General features: G+C 63.0%; 1 non-coding gene across 1 annotated transcript; it reads left to right on the top strand.

The window, feature by feature from the left end:
- Positions 1-3,499: 3,499 nt before the first annotated feature.
- Positions 3,500-3,618, top strand: LOC142872501 (5S ribosomal RNA). The gene has a single exon (XR_012920758.1). It is a non-coding gene; the product is annotated as a 5S ribosomal RNA (ribosomal RNA).
- Positions 3,619-5,120: the final 1,502 nt, after the last annotated feature.

A 5,120-nucleotide genomic window follows, 5' to 3' on the forward strand; every position in this document is an offset into this window, starting at 1 on the left:
TCTTTTTTTTTTTTTTTTTTGTTTTGTTTTGCCTCTTGTTCTGTCCCCTCTCTGGGAGCGAGGCGGCGGCCCGGGGCGGGGGTCACCCCCACCCTCAGCGCCCGCCGCGGTGCCTGGTGCCCCAGCCCGCACCGTGGGGCCTCCTCTTGTCCCAAGCCGCGACACCGCCGTCACGCGGCAGCATGCGTGGCTTCTGGACTGTCAGGTCTCAGACCAAAGGTCTGCTCTGTGGGAACCGACACGCTGGAGGAAACCTTGAGAGTCTGAGAGGGGAGGGAGTTCCAGAAGAAGGCCAGGATGTCATTTTGAGGGAGTATGTGACCAGAACTCGTCCCGTTGCTTTTGGGGTTCTATGGGCTACACGTAGGAATCTTTGGTGGTGGCACCTGATGTTGGGGGATCCGGAGTCACACCCAGACCTGCTCCACAGGCCTCCTTTTACTTTTCTCTTCGGATTCATTATGTTTAAAAAGTGTCTCTTATCTCTATGATTGCATTTTCTTTTCTCTCTCTTTTCAAGCAGATGATGGGAGTCCAAGTATTAAGGTGACATGTGTTGCCCGTGCCCCCCTCCCCCCTGTGTTCTTATTCATTAACCTCTGATGTTGTTCCAGCGTATTGTGGGGGTACCAATGTTAAGGTCGGGTACGTTGCCCTCTCCCAGCCTCCCCCCTCGGGTCAGAGCCTCAAGTGCGCCCATCCCCCAGTCGGTGCGCACCCACCCCATTCCTAATGGAGGTGTATGCCCATCCCCTCCCCCCACCCGCCCGACACCCACCCGATGAAGGTGATTCCTCTGTGTCCACTTGGGTGTCCGTCGGTTCGTACCCATTTGCTGGTGAGCGCGAGCACGTGGTGCTCGTGTGTCCATTCTTGGGCTACCTGGCTTACTGGAACGGGTTCCAGCTCTGGCCAGGAGAACCACGAGAGGTGCCCTCTCACCGCTGCTCCTCCTAGCTGAATAGCACTCCGTGGTGTCCACGCGCCACATTTCATTTACGCACTCGTGGGTCGATGGGCACTCGGGTCGCTTCCAGGTCTTTGCGATTGTGACTTGTGCCCTGACTCTAACCCTAAACCTTACCCAGCCCCGTCTCCTCCTCGGCCCCTGCCTGACTGACTCCTTCCCGCCCGGCCTGTCACCTGTCACCGTCCTCTGCCCCTGCCTGACACGCTCCTCCCCGCCCGGGCCGTCACCATCCTCGGCCCCTGCCTGACGGGGCTCCTCCGTCGCCTGGGCCTTCCAAGGGCTTGGTGTGGACGCTGGTTCCAGGACGCCCTCCCAGGAACCCGGTAGCAGGGCGGCCGCAGCGTCTCGCGCCACCCAACCGTCCGCCGGCCGGCGGCCGTCGCTAAGTGGCCTGCGGGGGACGTGCCCCCACTGTGGGGCGGGCGCCCAGCCTGGTGTCTTCTCTGAGGCCCCGTGGCTGCTTTTCCCCCCCGCAAGGGGAGAGCCGCGGAGGTGGGGACCGCCTCCTCGTGGGGACGTACACCCAGCTCTCCACGTCGGATTCCGGGGCTCTCTGTCCTGCCAGAAGGCCCAGCTGGCCTGCGGGTCCTTAGAGTGGCAAAAACATCCGAAAACTGAGATTGAGGGTCCGGTGGTTGTCTGCACTTTTGTGCTGGGCACCCCAGGGAGGCCCGGGGGCTGGCTGGACAACGCGGTCTGCTGGGCGGGGGGGGGGGGGTTTGGAGGAGCAACTGATGCCCTTTGCACTTTGGGTAGCAAGTGTCTGAGGTGTCTCTGAGCCCTGCGCCATGTCGGGGGTGGGGGTGGGAGGTCGGGGGGGGGGTGGAGGAGCAGGAGGAGGAGGAGGAGGTGGGAAGGGCCGTGGCCTGCAGTCGTGTTCCCGGGGTGGCTTCTTCCACAGGCTGCTTGGCCTGGGCTCCCTGCACCTGGGCCTTTGGAGGACTGGCCCTGTGCTTGCCAACGCTTCCCCTGCAGGGACCCAGAGCTGGGAGGTTGCATCTCTCAGCCCTGGGTCGGGCAGAGCCCCAGCGGGCCATGCCCACAACCTCTCTCAGCACGGGTCCCCCAGAAGGCTCCTTTGGGACCAGGATTCTCTTGCGGGTGACTCTTTAAGGTCTGGCCCCTGGATGGAGGGGCACCAGGAGTAGAGGAGCAGGAAGGGGAAGGGGGTGGCCGTGCGAGGGGACACTTTCAGGCCAAGTCCCAGCTTCAGCCTGATCCTCCTGGGAACCCCGGGGTGTACGTCACACCTCCTGGTTGTCCCGCTCTGAGACAAGGAGCCGGGCTTCGCATTCCCACAGCAGCCAGTCGTGGGCTGAGGACACCTGGGGCGTTGGGAACTCCCTGGCTTCTCCTTGGCTTAACATCTGGAGCTGCTTGTGAATCGTGCCGCCACACACACCCGAGTGCAGGTGTCTTCTGCACAGACTGCGGGCCTCGCTCTTCTGAATGCCGCTAGCTCGCCACCCACCCACGGGTGAACCTGGTCAGGGTACTTTCTCTCGGGGGCAGACTCTGATCCTGGCGGGCTACCGGTGTCTCTGTTTGCTCCTTTCTTTCTTCCATTTCGGGAAAGGCTTCCTTACTGGGTGTGGAAATCTCCTATGCCTTTCCTCGCCTATTCTGTCAGCTTTAAAATTCTCTTTCAGTTGCCACCCTCACAGATGGATTAGGAAACTCTTTCCGGTGCACTCATTAGTGAAATGACCTCAATGAAGCTGGAATCCAATATCTAATCGCCGATTTTTAGCGAGTCCACACGCCAGGGGGGTCGGGGTCCAATGCAGCCCCGGCCAGGCCCAGGCCCCATGGACTGGGCCACAGGAGGACACAGAGGAGGGTCCCGGCCCCCACGGTCGCGTTGCCGGCAGTTCTCCAAGGGCTTGGGCGTTTTCCAGAGGTAGGAGATGGAGGGGACTGATTTCTTCAGCGCCCCACTAACCACGCCACCCCACCCATGGGACACATCCCAAGAGAGAGAGAGAGACGCCCCATACACTCGCTCCCCTCCCCCATGCGCTGTGCCCCAGCGGCAGCCCACCCACAGGGTGGGGGGCGCAGCTGAAAGGGGTTGTCGGGGAGGGCGGCCCCTGCCTGGGGTCAAAGGGCGGGCGACCCGCGCGTGCGCAATCGGCGGCGGCGGCGGCGGCGGCGGCGGCGGCGGCGGGGGCGGCCACGAGCTGGGGGTGGGCCAGGCGAGGAGAGGAAGGGGGCTGGAAGGTCTCCACCTTGGCGAGTCCAGCCGTGGAGGCGCATCTTGTGTGAGTGTGAGTGAGTGAGTGTGAGTGTGTGTGTGTGTGTGTGTGTGTGTATAGAGAGACAGCCCCCCACCCCGGCCCGCCGCTCCCTGCCCGCCCCGCCCCGCCCCGCCTGTCACCCCCGTCCCTCGGAGCCCGCCGGACCCGGCCGGTGAACTCAACAGGCCCGCCCGGTGCGGGTCAGCGCCGGCGCGGGGCCTGGGGCGGGAGGAGGCGGCGGGGAAGCGCAGAGAGGCTCGGCTTCTTGAGCGGGGCAGGGGCGCCCTCCGCCGTCTAGGGCCACACCACCCTGAACGCGCCCGATCTCGTCTGGTCTCGGAAGCTAAGCAGGGTCGGGCCTGGTTAGTACTTGGATGGGAGACCGCCTGGGAATACCGGGTGCCGTAGGCTTCTTTTTTTTTTTTTTTTTTGTTTTGTTTTGCCTCTTGTTCTGTCCCCTCTCTGGGAGCGAGGCGGCGGCCCGGGGCGGGGGTCACCCCCACCCTCAGCGCCCGCCGCGGTGCCTGGCGCCCCAGCCCGCACCGTGGGGCCTCCTCTTGTCCCAAGCCGCGACACCGCCGTCACGCGGCAGCATGCGTGGCTTCTGGACTGTCAGGTCTCAGACCAAAGGTCTGCTCTGTGGGAACCGACACGCTGGAGGAAACCTTGAGAGTCTGAGAGGGGAGGGAGTTCCAGAAGAAGGCCAGGATGTCATTTTGAGGGAGTATGTGACCAGAACTCGTCCCGTTGCTTTTGGGGTTCTATGGGCTACACGTAGGAATCTTTGGTGGTGGCACCTGATGTTGGGGGATCCGGAGTCACACCCAGACCTGCTCCACAGGCCTCCTTTTACTTTTCTCTTCGGATTCATTATGTTTAAAAAGTGTCTCTTATCTCTATGATTGCATTTTCTTTTCTCTCTCTTTTCAAGCAGATGATGGGAGTCCAAGTATTAAGGTGACATGTGTTGCCCGTGCCCCCCTCCCCCCTGTGTTCTTATTCATTAACCTCTGATGTTGTTCCAGCGTATTGTGGGGGTACCAATGTTAAGGTCGGGTACGTTGCCCTCTCCCAGCCTCCCCCCTCGGGTCAGAGCCTCAAGTGCGCCCATCCCCCAGTCGGTGCGCACCCACCCCATTCCTAATGGAGGTGTATGCCCATCCCCTCCCCCCACCCGCCCGACACCCACCCGATGAAGGTGATTCCTCTGTGTCCACTTGGGTGTCCGTCGGTTCGTACCCATTTGCTGGTGAGCGCGAGCACGTGGTGCTCGTGTGTCCATTCTTGGGCTACCTGGCTTACTGGAACGGGTTCCAGCTCTGGCCAGGAGAACCACGAGAGGTGCCCTCTCACCGCTGCTCCTCCTAGCTGAATAGCACTCCGTGGTGTCCACGCGCCACATTTCATTTACGCACTCGTGGGTTGATGGGCACTCGGGTCGCTTCCAGGTCTTTGCGATTGTGACTTGTGCCCTGACTCTAACCCTAACCCTTACCCAGCCCCGTCTCCTCCTCGGCCCCTGCCTGACTGACTCCTTCCCGCCCGGCCTGTCACCTGTCACCGTCCTCTGCCCCTGCCTGACACGCTCCTCCCCGCCCGGGCCGTCACCGTCCTCGGCCCCTGCCTGACGGGGCTCCTCCGTCGCCTGGGCCTTCCAAGGGCTTGGTGTGGACGCTGGTTCCAGGACGCCCTCCCAGGAACCCGGTAGCAGGGCGGCCGCAGCGTCTCGCGCCACCCAACCGTCCGCCGGCCGGCGGCCGTCGCTAAGTGGCCTGCGGGGGACGTGCCCCCACTGTGGGGCGGGCGCCCAGCCTGGTGTCTTCTCTGAGGCCCCGTGGCTGCTTTTCCCCCCCGCAAGGGGAGAGCCGCGGAGGTGGGGACCGCCTCCTCGTGGGGACGTACACCCAGCTCTC

Source organism: Microcebus murinus, chromosome 8, assembly GCF_040939455.1.
Source record: "Microcebus murinus isolate Inina chromosome 8, M.murinus_Inina_mat1.0, whole genome shotgun sequence".
Taxonomy (NCBI): Eukaryota; Metazoa; Chordata; class Mammalia; order Primates; family Cheirogaleidae; genus Microcebus; species Microcebus murinus.